Below are 21,670 nucleotides of genomic sequence, written 5' to 3'. Positions count from 1 at the left end.
ATCTAGGTTGGTCATAACTTTCCTTCCAAGGAGTAAGTGTCTTTTAATTTCATGGCTGCAATCACCATCTGCAGTGATTTTGGAGCACTCCCAAAATAAAGTCTGACACTGTTTCCACTGTTTAACCATCTATTTGCCATGAAGTGATGGGACCGGATGCCATGATCTTCGTTTTCTGAATGTTGAGCTGTAAGCCAACTTTTTCACTCTCCTCTTTCACTTTCATCAAGAGGCTTTTTAGTTCCTCTTCATTTTTTGCCATAAGGGTGGTGTCATCTGCATATCTGAGGTTATTGATATTTCTCCCAGAAATCTTGATTCCAGCTTGTGCTTCCTCCAGCCCAGTGTTTCTCATGATGTACTCTGCATAGAAGTTAAATAAGCAGGGTGACAATATACAGCCTTGACGTACTCCTTTTCCTATCAAAATGCTTAAGAAATATAAAAAACGACAGTGTGTTTGAAACCCTCAGTGTGTTCTTTCATAAATGTTACTGCTAGGAGGAAATGCCTGTTTTGATTCTTTTTTTTTAATTTTTATATTTACTTTATTTTACTTTACAATACTGTATTGGTTTTGCCATATATTGACATGAATCCACCACGGGTGTACATGCGTTCCCAAACATGAACCCCCCTCCCACCTCCTTCCCCATAACATCTCTCTGGGTCATCCCCGTGCACCGGCCCCAAGCATGCTGTATCCTTTGATTCTTATATAGCATTTCAATTTAAAATCATTTCTTTTCTTTTAAAAAACAGCTTTAATACATCCACAAATAACTTTACCAATATTGTATATGAATTTGCCATGGGTATCTTCTGTATAAATGGAATTATATTCCAAGATTATTGCGTTCTGTGAATTTCTCCCCTCTCACCAGCCCTTTGGGTGAAAAGGAAGCTTTTGACTCTCATCTCACTTTCATTCTTCTGGCGTCCCATTGTCTAAATGTTGAAAGTGCATCTACTGTGGTCCATTCTCCTGCTGACGGACACTCGGGCTGCTCCCAAATCTTCATCTGTTATAAAAGTGCCACTCTAGGGCTTCCCGGGTGGCTCAGTGGTGAGGACTCTGCCTGCTGGTTCAGGAGACGTGAGTGTGATCCCTGGTTGGGAAAGATTCCAGAAGCTTTGGAGCAACTAGGCCGCCTAGCCACGAGCTTCGAGCCTGTGCTCTGGAGCCTGGGAACTGCGACTAGGGAACTCAGGAGCCACAGCGACTGAGGCTCACGCGCTCGAGAGCCCAGGCTCCACAACCAGAGAGACCACATGAGGCGCCTATGCCCACGGCTACAGAGGGGCCCTGCAGCCACAGCTAGGGAGGGGCCCCTGCACGACCAGAGGAGCCCCTGCAGCAGCCAAGCCCCACCACAGCCGGATAAAAGCGAACAAGAAAATAATCGGGGAAGCTCCACCCCAAGCGCACCTGCATTAGTCTCCGTGTGAATACGCCCCGGAGATTCTCTCAGCTGTAGGGGCTGAGATTCTCACACACACATCCGTAACTTCACTAAGCCACGCCCCTTTGTTGCTCAGAGTAGCAGCAGCATTCTGCTCTCCCAGAGCAAGAAAGCGCCTCAGTTTCCTCTGACTGTTTAATTTTTCCCGTTGTGATACGGGCCACATGCTGTCTCACTGCAGTTTTGACTTCTCTGCACGCTGCCAGTGACTTGGAGAGTACATTCTGGTGTTCACCCACCGTGGCTATTTTCTGTTTTAATGCCTTTAATGGGGTGGGATGCTTTCTTTTTGTTATTGATTTGTAGATGCTGTTTATATTTTGGAATGCTGATTCTTATTGTTCACATATCTTGAAAATATCTTTTCCCATTATATGGCTTGTCTTTTTAGCTTTATAATCTTTTTTTTTTTTTGTGAAACAGTCCTTAGTATAATCCAACATTAAAAGTTTCTTTATGATTTCTCATTTTTATCATATTTATAATTTAAAATTACCTACTTTAACGATTTAAGATATTCTTCTAAGATTTCGTTTAAAAATCAAAGCATTATCTTTCACATTTAAACAATAAATCCATCTGGAGTTGATTTTTGTATCTAGCATGAGGCTGAAATTCAATTTTATATGTTTCTATGCAGAACTGACTCTGCCTGATATACTAAACAGCCCATTATTTCTGCAGGGATCCACAATGGTGGCTATGAGACACACGAAGTTCACAGACGTGTGGTAACGTTTTGTGGCCTTTTTTTCTGTCCAATCAGTTTATTTTACTATGCCAAGTATAGATACACTTACAGGATAAGTTATTTGAGTGAAGGAACAGATAATCCTGATTTTTTTTTCTCCATTATCCCAGAAAAAGAAAAACTATAGGGAGTATCTTCCTTATTTTATATTTCAAAAATCACTACAACTTTGAGAGGAGACTCTGAAAGAAAACCACATGCATACAAAGGCACACACCCCCCGAAGTCGCGCCCGTCTCCTCTCTAACTGTGGAAGAAGCACCTCCAGGCCAAGTCAGCCTCCAGAATCGGCACGGCAGGGTGGGAGGGAAGAGGCAAGAAGAGGCGGGGGTGGGAAGGATGAAGGAAGGAGAAAGAATGACCTGGATAAACCGACCAAGAAAAACGAGGTGAACGGATTTAGAAAACAGATCGTAAAGCATTCTGAAATTTTTATTACATAAATGCCTCGAAGACATGTGCACCGAAACACAAAGAAGAGAACAAGTCTCAGCTCATCCTTTTATACTGTTATGTGTTTTCTACTGAGTCTATAATAAATAGATATCTTCATAATAAAAATATTACTCTAAATTGTAAATCAGAAACAGAGAATAACAAAATGCTCCAAATAGTAAAAATGCCAAGTATGTGATATGACGTTTATATGATAGATGGCATTTTTATGTTTCCTATCTAATAATAAAAGTTTCCAAACCAATTTCAGCCAATGTCAAAGAGAAAAAACGGGGAAAACTTTGATTAATAGCAATCATTAATATTGGTTAATACATTTAAATGCTACATTAGCCTGTTAATCATATTTTTATTTTATTTGCACATTTGTTTAAGCTATATTTAATAAATAAGCACATTTAATAAAATAACATTTTACATGGAGTATATATAACTAAAAATACAGCTGGTTCAGCATAATGTGAAACAATGATCACTTATGTACAAATCATGGGCTATTTGGGAAAAAAGAAGCCTCAAAAATCATGTTTAAGGTAAAACCTCCCTCTGAACTCACACAGGACCATAAGATTACATCCATGGCGCTCCACTAAGATTTTCACAGCATAACTCACTCATGCCTGCTGTTGGCCATTTCAACACTGCTGCTGCTGCTGCTGCTGAGTCGCTTCAGTCGTGCGACTCAGAGTCGTTGACTCTGTGCGACCCCATGGATGGCGGCCCACCAGGCTCCCCCGTCCCTGGGATTCTCCAGGCAAGAACACTGGAGTGGGTTGCCATTTCCTTCTCCAGTGCATGAAAGTGAAAAGTGAAAGTGAAGTTGCTCAGCCATGTCTGACTCTTCGCAACCCCAGGGACTGCAGCCCACCAGGCTCCCTCGTCCCTGGGATTTTCCAGGCAAGAACACTGGAGTGGGTTGCCATTTCCTTCTCCGATTTTCAATACTACTCTTCCTCAAAGAGGAAGAAAAATGTGAAGAAAGCTCTTGAAGGTCAGGTCATATTAAACAAAGCGTCTTTTGCTGCTGATGGATAATCTTTAAAGTTATAACACGGCAATAAAAGAATGGTAACAGTGACAGCAGAAATACAGAGGAGAATTTGACAAGATCCAAAATTACCTGGCTATATTCAGATAGAAACCTGAATATAAATGGTGATATTAAAATTCACAAAAGAACAAATGAATACGGTGACAAAGGGCAGGCAGTTCAGAGTCACAGGCTCGCTGGTAAACGACAGAAGCAGCAAAGTGTAACTTGTCTGTAAATAATCTGCAAAAACATTTGCTCAGGGGCTAGCTTGTAACAGAATGTCTCATCCAGAACGTAACACATTCTCCCCGTAGGTAATGGAGTTTTATGAAGAACAACATTTTCTCAGATTCCCAGAACACATAAAACCACCTATTATTGAAATAATAAATGAGATTCAACTATGCTCATAGAATCCAACACGATAGGAAACAGATATGTTTCCAAGTAATGTAAGTCAGCAGATTAATTTAAATCTAGCAGATCCTCTTCGGTAAAATGCACCATTTCTCGGAAAGTGGCAAAACCACTGTTGAGAGCCACTGAGTTACTGGAAAGTTCTCTTTCTTTTGATCTGGAGGCCACATCCTCAGCAGAGATTGTGAAGCCCCCACCCGTGGTTGGTGCTAATATAAGTGAGTGTGAGTGTGTGCTCAGTCGTGTCTGACTGTGCGAGCCCACGGACTGTAGCCCGCCAGGCTCTTCTTTCCATGGGATTCTCCAGGCAAGAATGTTGGAGTGGGTTGCCATTTCCTCTTCCAGGGGGTCTTCCCTGACCCAGGGATCAAACTCATGTCTCCTGCATTGGCAGACAGATTCTTTCCTGCTGAGCCACCAGGGAAGCCTGGCTAATATAAGACAAAACACAAATTCAAGGGCAGCCATTGTATGGATGCATGCTCTGATCTTTTTGGAAAAGTGAACTAAATCACTCAAGCTAATTCCTTTTTGACCAGGGGTAGTAAGTAGACTTCACCCTCTGAGCTGGCACGTGTAGGATGGGGCTGAGAGGTGTACCTTCTCAGGGCAGTAGCAAAGCGTGTCCAATAGATTAGCAATACCCACCATGGGCACAGAAGTGTGAATGGGGTTTGCTATACTTGCTATCTTTTAATCATTTGGATCATGGATTCCTTGGACCCTGGATTTCCTTTTGAACTTTTATTAATAGAGTTGGCCTTTGAAACATTCAAGGATTAGGGACCCTGACTCCCACACAATCAAAAAACTGCATATAACTTTTATCTCGCCCCAAACTTCACTACGAATGGCCTCCAGCTGGCCGGTAGGCTTAGTGATAACACAGCTGATGCACGTTTTGTATGTCACGTGTATTATATATCAGGCTTCTCCAATGACTCGGTGGTAACAGACTCTGCCTGCAATGCTGGAGATGCAGGAGATACAGGTTCAATCCCTGGGTCAGGAAGATCCCCTGGAGGAGGAAATGACAACCCACTGCAGTGTTCTTGCCTGGGAAAAACCATGGACAGAGGAGCCTGCAGGTTACAGTCTTGGGGTCACAAAGAGTTGGACATGAGTGAGTGTGTGCGTGTGCACGCTGCGTGTGCACACACACACACACACGTGCGTGCAAGCACATGCATGCTATTTACTGAGTTCTGACGATAGCGTAAGCTAGAGAAAAGGAAATATTGTTAAGAAAATCACAAGGAAGAAAAATACAGGTAAAAGTACTGTACTGTGAGTATACGTCATCTGTTTACAAGACGAGTAGTCCGTCAGTACCTACACCAAAATTTATGTATGGTTGGAAACGCTGTAGACGTCACGTGTATTACTAACACTAGACATCAAAAATGAAAAGACAGTGTGAAAAGAAACTCACGTTTGTTTACGGGGATAATGATAACTGATAGGGAAGAAGCCACAGTGTGACTGTTTCATGATCGCCCAGTGCAACTGAGACAGTGGCCTCAGGTAGCCTGGCCTACGGAGGCTTCCTGATGTCTCAAGTGGTAAAGAATCTGCCTGCCAATGCAGGAGACACAGGAGACACGGGTTCAATCCCTAGGTCAGGAAGATTCCCCTGGAGCAGGGCATGGCAACCCACTCCAGTATCCCTGCTTGGGGAATCCACGGACAGAGGAGCCTGGTGGGCTACAGTCCATGGGCGACAGCTTCACAGACAGTCAAACTCTACTGGGTGACGGAGCGTGCACAGACACACAGCCTCACCTAAGCACTAATGAATGACTGTCACAGAATTCTACAGTATTACCGCCAAAATCATAGCAGTGCTGGGAACATTGTTGTGTTAAAAACAATCGGTGACGACAGGTTGTACACAATTTCTCAATTATAAGGGAACCGTAAATGGAAAAATTATAATTTCTGTGGTTCATCTGTGAAGTTTTTCAAATTGTCAAAAATCTCCCCCCACACACACCATTTTCCAGCATATTCTTGAAAAAAATCTGTGTATGAGTGGACTCGCCCAGTTCAAATCCGTATTACTCAGAGGTCAACAGCCCTGGGTTTCTGACTTGCTCTTCAAGCTTTTACCAAAGGGTTAATGACGGAAGCGTCAGTTAGGTCTCTGCTCCAGCATTCTGACTATCTGTGGCTTAGTCACTTTTGTTGTTAAAAAGATGAATGTGTGTGCTCGTGCGCCGTCATGCCCGACTCTTTGCGACCCCATGGACTGCAGCCCACCAGGCTCCTCTGTCCTTGGGATTCTCCAGGCAAGAATACTGGAGTGGGTTGCCATTTCCTACTAAATGGGATCTTCCTGACACAAGGCTTGAACCCACGTCTCCTCCATTGGCAGGCGGATGCTTTACCATTAAGCCACCCTGGGAAAGGCCCAAAAAGATGTATCACTTCTCAAAAGGAAGAAAAGTAGCAAAAGAGGTCTCAAAAATGAATACTAGCTGTCAATCACTGCCAATGTTTTCTGGATAATTCCTGTTACCTTTCATGCCAGCCAGTTTCTGGAATTATGCTGTGCTAAAGTCAGGCATTTTGAACAGCTGCTGGCATTTTCACATCCAGCTGTCCCACACTACTCCCTGAGTCTCTGGGAATTTTTCCTGTATGAATCACTGAGCAGATTTGTGACTTAAATTCTAGATAAATACTCTCAATTTACCAACAACAATTGTGCCAACCCAGGCAAATAATGGCCTCCAAAATCTAAAAGGATAGGATGTCACAACATCTGTTTCCAGTCTCAGTCCCAAAGGTACTTTATCTCAGCAAGCTCGGCATCACTAGAACAATAATTCAAGAAGGAAGCTGCCCAGAATTCCACAGCAGAGTGCTCACATTCAGGCCCATGGCTCTCTCACCAGAACAGACTCGCTTCCTGGGTTAGACAGATGTTGGCATGAACACTGTAAGATTTTACAGTTGCCTTAATAGAGACACTAAGTCACTGGATTTTGAAAATTTTTATCCCAAAATGTTTCCATACTTCCTCTAACAGCTATATATAATGAGTAGTTAAATTACACTATTGTTGCACACTAAAAAGATAATAGTACCAGACTGAGTCTTAAACTGTCTCGTAAATGCTGTAATTATTACACAAGTGACAACATGAATTAGCTTCCTCTGGCATGAAACTGGTCAGGCAAAAGTATGCTCAGGTATCATGCTCAATAGAAACGGTTTAAAATCACATTTCAATACAGTCTTCACGTGTATCTGCAGACTAATCCAGTAATAACTACAAATAAATTGTGGTTGGTGAGAAATCACTTTTGAGTAACACTGAATTTTATTTTATTTTGTTTTGTTTTAGGGGAGATGTAGTTTTCACAAGTTGATCAGATTAAATGGTGACTCCCTAAGTCCCCACTCCTTGATGTATAATCCTTCTAAGTTGCCTGTTTACTGTACTTTGTATTCCTATTTAAAGTGAGTTGGAAGGCTAGGATTTGAGCACTGCTTGTAGCAATGACCAGTGGATAGCGACATCACAGCTTTCAGTGTTCAGTGGCTCAACAATGAGACACGTGTTCTTAGTGATTTTAATTATTCTGTTTATTAGCCCTTCTATAATGTGAGCTGTATATTTACAAAGACTATTCATTATTCCTATTGGTATCTGTTAGACTTTTCACAGCATCTGAGTTCACAATATGGACTCAATAATGTTTCCTGAATAAATTAATAAGAGATGATATTTATGGTGCCTAACTTACAGAATTTACCATAAAAAGAAAAATCAGGGACAAAACTTATCTCACCACTAACCAAGTTATTAATGCTTTGTTATTTGGTAAACATCAGTTAAGGGAAACACCGAGGATCTTTACTCTCTAGTTTAGGACACAGTACTAAGGGATTCCCTCCTCCAGACACCTGTCGTCTTGTGGCGGAGACAGAATATAAAACAGAGGGTTTAAAACTATGTTCCTTTTAGCAGAAGTATTTCAAGGACTGTGCAAAAGTTTTATTTGACTTTCATTAAGATACTATTAAATTATTTTAAAGCTATAATAAATTGTTCTGCCCCATCAAGTATTATATACCAAGCAATAACACACTGCAGCCCCCAAATGTGCTAAGCTCATACTGTCAGATTAATTCACTGTTATGTAGCACTGGGGATAAAGCTCCTTTTGCTTTATCTGTGATTATCATCATGGCTGCATTTTAGGAGAAACTGATATTATGCAATTACATAAAAACTCTGACCTTATGGAAAATTGGAAATAATTCTACTGTCTCTAAAGTATTAAAATATTTCACTCAGAATCACACAAAATCAAAGTTCATCTTGCGGAAATTTTGAGTCAGGCTTAGTTGTCAAGACAAATCACTGGTGTAAAAGGTATTCTCCACATAGTAGGCATGATCGGGACTGTGGCAGAACTATACTCTCCTTCAATTTAATAGCCAAGCTTATGCCAGAGCACATACATGTGTGAGCGAATTCACAGCAGACGAGGCAAAGTAGCAAAAGAAAGCAGACAGAACATGGTGCCATGTTCACTTAGAAAGCTGTTGATTAGAAGTTTGGCGGTGATAGAGTAACACGTGTTAAACCAACTGATCTTCAAAACTAATTCCAAGCTCTGAACGATTTCTTAAAAAATAAACAAGATAGAATGTGTAAGAGGCTACTAATTCTTCCCTTTTGCATCCCTTGCAATGTGATGCTATAATTCTTCCCATCAAGAAACACAGTCTATTTCTCAAGCCCTTGAACCTGGATAGGCCATACGATTTCCTTTGGTCAGTGAAGTATTCACAACATGGCACCGATAGATGCTTAGAAAGCCCTTGTTCTTTGAGGCTTGCCCTTTATTATTTTGAATGCCTGAGCCTATCATAGGAAGAGACCCAGGTTCAGCCTGTAGATGAGATACACTGCATGTCTGTCCCTTCCGTGGGTTTGCCATCAGCCAGATAAGTGAGTGAAGACATCCTAAGCCACTGAGACCTAGTCAGGCCACCAGCTGATCACAGGTGCAGTACAGAGACTAGCAGAAAAAAACCAAGTCAACTCAGATAAAAACTGTCCAATTCATACTCAGAACCGAGCGCCAAATGAACAGTTTGCTAGAAGCCACAAAGTTCTGGGGCTTCGCAAATGGTGCTAGTGGTAAAGAATCTGCCTGCCAGTGTAGGAGAGATAAGAGACGGAGGTTCGATCCCTAGATTGGGAAGATCCCCTGGAGGAGGGCATGGCAACCCACTCCAGTATTCTTGCCTGGAGAATCCCATGGACAAAGGAGCCTGGCGGGCTACAGTCCATGGAGTCACACAGAGTCAGATACGACTGAGCGAGCACACAGGCAGTAAGGCCAGTTTTTATGATGGGAGAATAGGCACATGAATTTATCTTGATGAACAGAGGCAATTCCTCACAAAGAAATTCAGATTTGGTTGTCAAAACATCTTGCAACGTCCTCTACAACCATGTTTCACAACCAGGAGCAATTTTGCCCGCAGGGGCCACTTGGCAATACCTAGAGACGTGTTTATTGTGATCCACAGAGTCAAACGCTTTGGCATAGTCAATAAAGCAGAAATAGACGTTTTTCTGGAACTCTCTTGCTTTTTTGATGATACAGAAGATGTTGCGAATTTGATCTCTGGTTCCTCTGCCTTTTCTAAAACCACTTTGAACATCTGGAAGTTCATGGTTCACGTATTGCTGAAGCCTGGCTTGGAGAATTTTGAGCATTACTTTACTAGCGTGTGAGATGAGTGCAATTGTGCAGTAGTTTGAGCATTCTTTGGCATTGCCTTTCTTTGGGATTGGAATGAAAACGGACCTCTTCCAGTCCTGTGGCCACTGCTGAGTTTTCCAAATCTGCTGGCATATTGAGTGCAGCACTTTCACAGCATCATCTTTCAGGATTTGAAATAGCTCAACTGGAATTCCATCACATCCACTAGCTTTGTTCATAGTGATGCTTCCTAAGGCCCACTTGACTTCACATTCCAGGATGTCTGGCTCTAGGTGAGTGATCACACCATTGTGATTATCTTGGTCTTGAAGATCTTTTTTGTACAATTCTTCTGTGTATTCTTGCCACCTCTTCTTAATATCTTCTGCTTCTGTTAGGTCCAGACCATTTATGTCCTTTATCGAGCCCATCTTTGCATGAAATGTTCCCTTAGTATCTCTAATTTTCTTGAAGAGATCTCGTCTTTACCATTCGGTTCTTTTCCTCTATTTCTTTGCATTGATCACTGAAGAAGGCTTTCTTATCTCTTCTTGCTACTCTTTGGAACTCTGCATTCAGATGCTTCTATCTTTTCTTTTCTCCTTTGCTTTTCACTTCTCTTCTTTTCACAGCTATTTGTAAGGCCTCCCCAGACAGCCATTTTGCCTTTTTTCATTTCTTTTCCATGGAGATGGTCTTGATTCCTGTCTCCTGTACAATGTCACGAACCTCATTCAATAGTTCATCAGGTACTCTATCTATCAGATCTAGACCCTTAAATCTATTTCTCACTTCCACTGTATAATCATAAGGGATTTGATTGAGGTCATACCTGAATGGTCTAGTGGTTTTCCCTACTTTCTTCAATTTAAGTCTGAATTTGGTAATAAGGAGTTCATGATCTGAGCCATAGTCAGCTCCCAGTCTTGTTTTTGCTGAGTGTATAGAGCTTTTCCATCATTGGCTGCAAAGAACATAACCAATCTGATTTCGGTGTTGACCATCTGGTGATGTTCACGTATAGAGTCTTCTCTTGTGTTGTTGGAAGAGGGTGTTTGCTATGACCAGTGCATTCTCTTGGCAAAACTCTATTAGTCGTTGCCCTGCTTCATTCCGTATTCAAAGGCCAAATTTGCCTGTTACTCCAGGTGTTTCTTGACTTCCTACTTTTGCATTCCAGTCCCCTATAATGAAAAGGACATCTCTTTTGGGTGTTAGTTCCAAAAGGCCTTGTAGGTCTTCATAGAACCATTCAACTTCAGCTTCTTTAGCATTACTGGTTGGGGCATAGGCTTGGATTACCGTGATATTGAATGGTTTGCCTTGGAAATGAACAGAGATCATTCTGTCGTTTTTGAGACTGCATCCAAGTACTGCATTTCAGACTCTTTTGTTGACCATGATGGCTACTCCATTTCTTCTGAGGGATTCCTGCCCGCAGTAGTAGATATGATGGTCATCTGAGTTAAATTCACCCGTTCCAGTCCATTTTAGTCCGCTGACTCCTAGAATGTCGACGTTCACCCTTGCCATCTCCTGTTTGACCACTTCCAATTTGCCTTGACTCATGGACCTGACATTCCAGGATCCTATGTAATATTGCTCTTTACAGCATCAGATCTTGCTTCTATCACCAGTCACATCCACAATTGAGTATTGTTTTTGCTTTGGCTCCTTTTCTTCATTCTTTCTGGTTATTTCTCCACTGACCTCCAGTAGCATATTAGGCACCTACTGACCTGGGGAGTTCCTCTTTCAGTACCCTATCAATTTGCCTTTTAACACTGTTCATGGAGTTCTCAAGGCACGAATACTGGAGTGGTTTGCCATTCCCTTCTCCAGTGGGCCACATTCTGTCAGACCTCTCCACCATGCCCACCCATTGTGGGTGGCCGCACAGGGCATGGCTTAGTTTCATTGAGTTAGACATGGCTGTGGTCCTGTGCCAAAGCCTTTGACTGTGTGGATCACAATAAACTGTACAAATTCTGAAAGAAATGGGAATACCAGACCACCTGACCTGCCTCTTGAGAAACCTATTACAGGTCAGGAAGCAACAGTTAGAACTGGACATGGAACAACAGACTGGTTCCAAATAGGAAAAGGAGTACATCAAGGCTGTATAATTTCCACCCTGCTTATTTAACTTATATGCAGAATATATCATGAGAAACACTGGGCTGGAAGAAGCAAAAGCTGGAATCAAGATTGCCAGGAGAAATATCAATAACCTCAGATCTGCAGATGACACCACCCTTATGGCAGAAAGAGAAGAGGAACTAAAAAGCCTCCTGATGAAAGTGAAAGAAGAGAGTGAAAAAGTTGGCTTAAAGCTCAACATTCAGAAAACGAAGATCATGGCATCCGGTCCCATCACTTCATGGGAAATAGATGGGGAAGCAGTGGAAACAGTGTCAGACTTTATTTTTTTGGGCTCCAAAATCACTGCAGATGGTGACTGCAGCCATGAGATTAAAAGACGTTTACTCCTTGGAAGAAAAGTTATGACCAACCTAGATAGTATATTCAAAAGCAGAGACATTACGTTGCCGACTAAGGTCCGTCTAGTCAAGGCTATGGTTTTTCCTGTGGTCATGTATGGATGTGAGAGTTGGACTGTGAAGACAGCTGAGCACCGAAGAATTGATGCTTTTGAACTGTGGTGTTGGAGAAGACTCTTGAGACTCCCTTGGACTGCAAGGAGATCCAACCAGTCCATTCTGAAGGAGATCAGCCCTGGGATTTCTTTGGAAGGAATGATGCTAAAGCTGAAACTCCAGTACTTTGGCCACCTTATGGGAAGAGTTGACTCATTGGAAAAGACTCTGCTGCTGGGAGGGATTGGGGGCAGGAAGAGAAGGGGACGACAGAGGATGAGATGGCTGGATGGCATCACGGACTCAATACGTGAGTCTGAGTGAACTCCGGGAGTTGGTGATGGACAGGGAGGCCTGTTGTGCTGTGATTCATGGGGTCACAGAGAGTCGGACATGACTGAGCGACTGAACTGAACTGAACTGTGAGACGCGTTTCATGATGGGGCTGGGCGCTGTGGGCATCTAGTGGGCAGAGACCAGGGATGCTGCCAGTGACTTTTCAGGGCACAGGTCACACTTCCCCCACTCTGTAGGCCTCAGAATTAACCATCCCCAAACAAAAGTATTGTGAGACTGGAAGACTCTCTGCACAGATGCATACTAGAATACTCATAAAGTACAAACTTCTGTCGATTAGAAGATGTTCAGTGGATTCAGGCAGTACTACTATGGTGAACACAGTCTTTTTCTTGAATACCAGGAAACTCAATACTCCCAACACAGAGAACAGAAGCTGGTCATTTGGCATTTCTCTGCTTTAAATGATTCTTTATTTTTATCTCTGTTTACATTTGCCTTTGGACTCTTCTCCAGTGAGGGAGGACTTATTTTATCAAGTCATGCACAAGCTCATATTTTGAGATGAAGTTTGCTTTAGGATAAGACTTCCAAATCCCATGATATATCTGGCTAGAGCTTTGGTTAACACTATCCATGACAAAGTGTTTGATTGATAAATATTGGAGTAAGGTAATTTTGAATTTCTTGTGATTTCTCCCAGTGCTTTTTCTAGGAGGAGCAAAAAGATGGAAAGAGAAAAGAGATGTCAAAGACTTCTGAATGGCTATTTCTATGTGCAAATAAAAGTCACAATATTCTAATTCTAATCTGGATAATTATATTTTTGCCTAAATTATAGATGTAATTCAGGCAAAGCTGCAGATAGGTTTGGGAAGGCAACTGTCCTATCGCACACTTCTCTCACTTGTGTAGAAACAGCCTTTGTTCTCGATCCGTCTTGAGTATGACATTTTAAAACTGCGTGGTTGGCAGAGAGGTGGAGGGGTGTTCACATTTACCAAAGCTTCGCGTTCTTTGTTCTTTGAGCTCATTTCATGCACAAGTTGGTCTACAGGGTTATTTTTAAAACCCCAACAGTCTATGAAGCCAGTTCTGTGACCCAGGGAACTTTTTGTGCTTCTAATCTGACATGAAGATAAAACAGCCCTCCTACCATAGCTGGCCTCTTCCATGTCACAGGTAAAGCTGGGCTGAACATCTGAGAAAGAAAGGCAGGGAGAGAAAATGACTGTAAGAAATATGCCCAGAACTCAGACACAAGAGAGAGAGTTCATTCCATGTGAACATACATTTATGCATGTAACACGTCATTCACACTGCACACACAATACGTCACGTGTGCGTGACAGGCAGGCCATCTCCACTGCACCCATGTTCACCACCCGCATCCGACCTGGGTCTCAGCTGGTCCACTCCGTTTCTCCTTCAGTCACCAAGTGAGGTTAGACGCTTGAACCAGGCCTTATCCGACACACCTTTAAGACCCATCGGTGATTTCCTGATGTGCTTGATGTGATATGCAAGGTCTTCCCCAGCTGAGGAGGTTGGCGGTTCCTACTTGGCAGAATGCCGTCCACCTCCCCAGCCTCAGCAAACCTCTTTCTCTTTCTCTCCTAACCAACCCTTCCTCCTCCGCCCCCCTCCTCCTTCTCCACCTCTTACTCTTCCCTTTGGGGACACTTTTCCGGACCTCGAATTTGCTGAACTCCTCCTTTGTCTGGCAGGACTCCCTCCTCCACGGACATCCCCTGACCTTCAGCTGGCCAGCTCCTGCTCATCCTTCACGTCTCATCTGCTCCCAGTGTGAAGGTGGAGCGCTCCCACTGTCTGCAGCGTTCTGGCCACCAGAGCTCGCTCAGGTTGCTCAGACATTAAGAGCGGATGATGAGCACATCAACAGGGATAGTAAATAAGAAGTGGAGGATGGAAACCATACCGGCCAAGGGCAGTCAAGCTTCAGCCAGCACAGATCAAGCCATCACTCTGATGGGCGTGTTAGGCAGGGTTGTTCAGAGAAATGGAGCCAGTCTGAGATAGACAGAAAAACAGACAGATAGACGGGCGTGTGCTCAGTCACTCAGTCATGTCCACCTCTTTGAGACCCCATGGACTGGAGCCCGCTAGGCTCCTCTGTCTGTGGAATTTTCCAGGCAGAATCCTGGAGGGGTTGCCACGCCCTCCTCCAGGGGTCCTCCTGACCCAGGCACGGAACTCAGGCCTCAGTCTCTGGCACCGGCAGGGGGGTTCCTGCCCACTAGTGCCGCCTCCGAAGCCTAGACAGACATGAAGATGGACAGATACATATCATGAAGGGCTGGCACGCGTGATAACGGAAGCTGAGAAGCCTCTGCCATTGCCAAGCTGGGGGTCCAGGAAAGCAGGTGCTCTAACTCAAGCCCAAGTCTGAAGGCCTGGGGGCCCAGGGAGCCAGCAGTCTCAGCCTGAAGAGTGTTAATGTCCAAGGGCAAAGCCAGAGGCCCCGCCTCAGGCAGAGAGCAAATTCATCCTTCCTCCACCCGTTCATTCTCTCCAGGACCTCAGGAGATTAGGGTGATGGCCACCTGCCTCGGTGAGACCAGCACCCAGATGCAAACGCTAATCTCCTGCAGAGACACCATCACAGACACGCCGGAGACAGCGCCTTACCCGCTCTCGGGTGTCTTTAGTCCAGCTACACCGCAGCACTGAATCAGCATTCCCAGTGAGAAACGGAGTTCTGAGCCCTTCTAGTTTTCATCTGGGAAGAAGTTATGGGTCATGGTAAAATCTGATCCTAGCTCTCTTAACTCATTGAGGACACTGACAGAACTTTCCCGTGTAATCTTTAATAGCTTAATGTAAAGGAGAGCCTTCACAGCACCCTAGCAAGGAGGGGCAATAGGAGGATTTGTAGAGAGCATTGTCTTTTTTTTTTTTCTTATTTCTGAAACTCTTTTCAGAGAAAGGCCACAAGATCTTTAATAACATATAAAAATCAGGTTGATTTCCCACACACACAAAAAAAATGAAATAAATAAATAAAGAGAGAGAAATAAATGTTTTGGCTCCTTAACAGGGATTTCCCTGAGGTCCCCCTAGAACACTTTCTCAGAGAAGTGACTCTTTATATTCAGAACTCCCACATTAGGGGACCCTCTTCTTAGCTGCATCTTAAAGACGCTCCACCTAAGGAGGCCTTGCGTGCCGGAGACCATGCACTTTGCCACCACGCATCTTAGTGTCTCTGAGCCTCAGGACCCTTGTCTGCACAGACTGTAGCACCTTCAGGGCCCTGCCTGTGAAATATTTGTTTTGTTTTGTGCTTTCTTTTTTCTTTTCAACTCTATAAAAGCAACTTTTTAAAGTTTGGCAAGTTTTGTGAACAGGAAATCAGGAGAAGAAAATTAGAGTTCCTGTCTTGGAACAACAAGACAGATGGGAAGCTTTGCTGTAAATCCTAAAACCTGAAGTGGGTTTTTTAGAGACTAGTATCTGCAGACACTTGCGCCCTTCTCTCCTGTCTGCAACCCAGGGCTTCTATTCTAGAACAGCCTGGAAGTTCTAAGTCAGGAAAGTGCGTAAGAAGGAAGGAAATCCTCCCGCGCTGGCCCTCATCCTGGCCTCTCGGTGGCTGAGCCCGGTGAGTCCCCTGGGAGAGACAGCTCACAGGAGTCTGCTCCCACTCAGGCTCGCAGGCAGCAAGGCTGGAAGGCAGGAGACAGTTCAGCTCCTTTGACCTCTAGGTCACGAAGGGGAGACACTGGAAGTGACTGGTGGTTCCTGGGCACAGGTGCCAGCTGGGCTATTGGCAGAGCTTAATTAACAAAGCTTCAGGGGCTTCTCTAGCGGCCCAGGGATAAAGAGTCACCTGGCAATGCAGGGGACGTGGGCTGATCCCTGGTCAGGGAACTGAGATCCCACACGCTGTGGAGCGACCAAGCCCGTTGCTTCAGAGCCCGTGAGTCACAAGCAGAGAGGCCATACGTGCACTAAGAAGACCCAGCCTGATGCAACGAAGGCCTGCGTGCCACCGCCAAGACCCAGTGGAGCCAGACAGACAACCCTTAGAAATGACCCACGCGAGAAACACACTTTAAAAACGCAGCTCTAACCTTTAACCTGCTCTGTGATCTGCACCTGTCCTCTTGTCTTGGGCCCCGCAGGTGTGAGGGGAGCCCACTCGGCTTTCTGATTCCCTCTCTTCGTATGAAACGGGTGTCTCAGTGGCGATGGGGAAAAGTGGGAACCGTGGCAGACTTCATTTTCTCGGGCTCCAAGATCACTGCTGATAGTGCCTGCAGCCATGAAATTAAGACACTTGTTCCTTGGAAGAAAAGCTATGACAAACCTAGACAGCATATTACAAAGCAGACCTATCACTTTACCGACAATGGTCCATATAGTCAAAACTATGACTATGTCCAGATGTCAGAGTTGGACCATAAGGAATGCTGAGCTCTGAAGAACTGATGCTTTTGATGCTTTTGAACTGTGGTGCTGAAGAAGACTCTTGAGAGTTCTTTGGACAGTAAGCCAATCAAACCAGTCCATCTCAAAGGAGATCAGCCCTGAACATTCATTCAAAGGCCTGATGCTGAAGCTGAAGCACCGCTGCTGAAGGGATGAAGGCAGCGCTGCTGGCACTGTGGGCTCACAGCTTCTCAGGCTGAGTCTCCTGCGGCCGGTGCTGAGGGCATACGCTCAAGGAGCTTATGCACCAACTCTGCACCCACCTGCATGAGCCTAAGCGTGACTACTTTCTTAGGTTCTGTGACCTAAGCACTTTGCTTGTCTCACTCTTGTTCCTAGATGTACATGTTATCAACTGCACACCAAGAAAAGGGAAAAGGGCCTTAACTCCCGTGTAAATCATTCCAAACATGTCTATCCCTAGAAGGGCTTTGGCTGACTTTGCTTGGGTCATGTGCCCACTGCTGGTTCCTTCCCTGACAGTAAGAATGCAGCGCTATTACAGGACTAATCTGTATTACACGTCCACCACCATGGCCTGGAGGGAGAGGAATGCAGGCGAAGCTTCCGGAACAAAGAGCGAGGAGGGTTTACAGCACAAAAGGAAAAAAAAAAAAATCTGCTGAGTGCCATAAGCTTCTGTCTCGGCTCCATGTGTGGGTGTTAGCCACTCAGTCGTGTCCGACTGTTTGCAACCCCATGGACTGTAGCCGCGAGACCCCTCTGTGCATGGGATTCTCCAGGCCAGAATACTGGAGTGGGTTGCCATGCCCTCCGCCAGCGGATGTTTCTGTCCCAGGGACGGAACCCCGGTCTCCCACATTGCAGGCAAGTTCTTTAACATCTGAGCCACCAGGGAAGCCTACCGGGGGTCAGTATATTCCGATATATCATACACTCCCTCTATCATGGACTATTACGTCAGAGATGAGAATGAAAAATACTAAACCGGTTCTAGACATAAAGCATGTTGCATAAGTGCTAATTTTGATTTTGGTACCTAATTTGGGGTGGTCAACAATATGATTTATTATTTCTTTTGCCTCTGGGTTGAACTTGATGGACAAAAAGGAAAAAACAAAACCTACCAGGGCAGGAAGATGCCTCTCATTCCTGATCAAGACTCGGCAGAGCAGCACTGCAGAGCATATTGCCAGCTTACAAGGGCCATAACGAGCTCAGTCTTCTGCTAATAAGTGGGAGGCAGAGATTAGTTACCTGGCTTTGCTTTTGAGCCAAAACGTAACTCCACGGCACATTAATTTGACACAGAGCACAGCTTTTCATTAGAAATCACTGTAAGGTCCACGCAGTGGAACGGCAGCAGTATATTAACCTGGATTGCCATGCCTCTGGTGTGTCATGGGCCACATAACTGAGCACGGCACCAGCATTTCTGATGAAGAGGTGGAATCGACGTGAGGGCCGCTTGCTTGTGAATTAGCTGCGTGTCCAAACCAGCGTGAGTTACAGGCTCCTAAATCTAGAAAGGCACGGCAAGCGCACTGTTGTGTATCGACAACAAAGAACAACACACTTCCTTCCCTATATTCTCCGTGTAAACAGGGTTTCTGTGACTTTAGCAAAGGCCTGCAGGATTCCTCTTCTAAAACCTTGAGGCTTGAGTTTTCAGAACAGGGTGTCTTCCTGGCACACATTCAATAACTTGAAAAAGGCTTATTTTAACAAGCTCCATTTCATTCCACTGGACACAGAGAAGGCCAATTTTCAAAAGCCTTTCCAACTAGATTATGCTCATGCCCTGGACACCCCTACATGTAGAGTTTTTGCCTTCCTTCTTATTTGCCTACCTATGCCCAAATTAGACAGAGTAGGGCTTAACTATTTTGGCAATACCTAGATTTTTAAAGCTGAAAATTCACTTTCGGGCATGTGTGCTAAACTTGCTTATTCTTTCAAACTCCACCTGATGGATATGAGTAAGAAAGAAGAAAGTGCAGAGGACACAGACCAAGATGGAAGGTCAGACGCCCCAGGGACCAGGGGTGAGGTGACGAGTGACCCACACGTGGCCTCCACGTTGAGAGCATATCAGAAAGCTGCGAAGGCTGCAGTGACCGACAGGCCGCCGCTCGCGCTAACGGGGCGGCCTCCAGGATCTGCCCTTACTCTCAGAGAGCACTGTGCCGCCTTTCTGAAGAGAAGTCAGAAACGTGGATTCTCACCGAAAACTACTGAGTCCAGTTTTGGCAATGAAAGATTCCAAGTATGCGGGCTTAAAAAACGCTCTGAGCTCTGAAACTCAAGACGGCAGTAAATTTGAGTGTCTGCATCTAGCACTGGAAGACGCTGGGAGAGCTGGGTGTTGTGATGGGCATAACTGAGGTTCTCCCAAACATCCATTCTCATCCCTGAAACCTAGGAGAACAACGGAAGGGACTCTGCATGCATGACTATGTTAAGGATCTTGAGATGCGAAGATTAACATTTATTATCCAAGTGGGTCCAGTGTAATCACAAGAGTTCTTCTAAGAAGGAGACAAAGTCAGAGAGAGACACGGAGACAGACACGCACAGAGACGAGACAGAAGCGTGAAGCTGCTGCTGTGCTGAGTTTAACCCGGAGGAGAGGCCGCGAGCTGGACAACGGAGGGGCCTCCAGGAGCTGGGGAAGGCCCGGAAACAGACTCGCTCCTGGACTCCTCAAGAAACGCAGCTCCACCAACACCTTGCTTTTAGCCTAGTGAGGTAATAAATTTGTACTGCCTCAAGATACGAGGGCGTCCCTGGTGGCTCAGACGGTAAAGCGTCCGCCTGCAGAGCGGGAGACCCGGCTTCAATTCCTGGGTCGGGAAGGGCCCCTGGAGAGGGAAATGGCACCCCACTCCAGCACTCCAGCCTGGAAAACCCCATGGACGGAGGAGCCTGGTGGGCTACGGTCCACGGGGTCGCAAAGAGTCGGACACGACTGAGCGACTTCACTTTCACTTTCTTTTCAAGGTACTAAGTTTGTAGTGGTTTGTTTCAGCAGCAGTGGGAAACTAATGCAGGTGTGAACTCTGACCAGACACATAACAGCTGCTCCTTAGAGAAACTACGGCTTCAACCTCTTCAGTTGTAATTTCCTGATGAGCTGACTAATAGCTGGTCCATTTAACCCTACCATGAGGATTAGAGGAGGGGGGTTCATGTTTGGGAATGCATGTAAGAATTAAAGATTTTAAAATTTAAAAAATAAAAAACTAAAATAAAAAAATAAAAAATAAAAAAAAAAAAAAAGAAAGGAAACAAGGAAAACACGCTTAGTGGAGAGCTTAGTCCTAGTTACGGCGATCAGTAGGGCAATGGGCTGGTGCCATTTTCTGATACCACTTCCAACACCAAAAGTCCAACACCAATCAATTATCTAACACTAACTGCATGCCAACAATTACAATCAGTTCTGACATGAACCATCCAGACAGAAGCCGCAGATTAAAGAGCTCAGGCTCCTAAGACTGCCTCTACCTCAAACAGCAGCTGCAAATGGGGCACCCAGGGCACCCACCATTCTGCTAGGTCAGCTACAGACTTATAGGTTCTCATGACATAACCCTGCAGGTTCAATAATGACTCACGGAACTCAAGTAAACACTTAGATTTACCTGCTTATTATAAACACGATGTCTCAGGAGCAGACACGGGACAAGGGACACAAGAAGGGGTGAAAGGTTTTCACACCCTGTCTGCATGTCCCCTCACCATCCCAGTGCCTCAGTGTGTTCACCAACCCAGAAACCCTCTGAGCCCACTATTTAGGGGTTTTAATCCGGGGGTTCCATTATGTAGGCATGACTGATGAAGTCGTTGGCCATTGACATTGTACTCCATCTCTAGCTCCTCCCCTCCTTAGAGGCTGGGGTGGGTGGGGCTGAAAGCTACAATTCTCTAATCTTGCCTCAGTCTTGGTCTTTCTGGTGATTAGCCCCCTTCCTGAGCTTTCTAGTTTCCCCTGCCAGGTGCATACGCAAGGTGTTCTTATTATCAAGGGGACTCCAAGAGTTTAAGGAGCTCTGTGCCAGGAACTGGGGGGAAAGATCAAGGGCTCATTCTTTCTGATCACACCACTGTTATCGCCAACTTGCCCCAGACGCTTCTCATGCCCCTGTCTGGCCTGTCTTATCGCTCTGAGGTCATGATTCCACGGGCTGCATCCCCCAGGCTCTCCCGCTGACTGCTTTCCTGTTGGGTTTGCCAAGGAAGGCCCTGGAAGGAGATCAGACAGTGGGAGGGAAAGAGGCCGGGGTGTGTCCTTCCCCGTTTCTCCCTGTTTAGGGTGTCAGTCGCTCAGTCCTGTCTGACTCTTTGTGACTCCATGGACTGTAGCCCACCAGGCCCCCCTGTCCGTGGGACTCTCCAGGCAAGAATACTGGAGTGGCTTGCCGGGCTCTCCTCCAGGGGATCTTCCTGACCCAGGAATCGAGCCCGGGTCTCCCACATCGCAGGCAGATTCTTCACCCTCTGAGCCATCAGGG

This window comes from Ovis canadensis, chromosome 13 (assembly GCF_042477335.2).
Source record: "Ovis canadensis isolate MfBH-ARS-UI-01 breed Bighorn chromosome 13, ARS-UI_OviCan_v2, whole genome shotgun sequence".
NCBI lineage: Eukaryota > Metazoa > Chordata > Mammalia > Artiodactyla > Bovidae > Ovis > Ovis canadensis.
Note: the sequence above shows the minus strand (reverse complement) of the source record.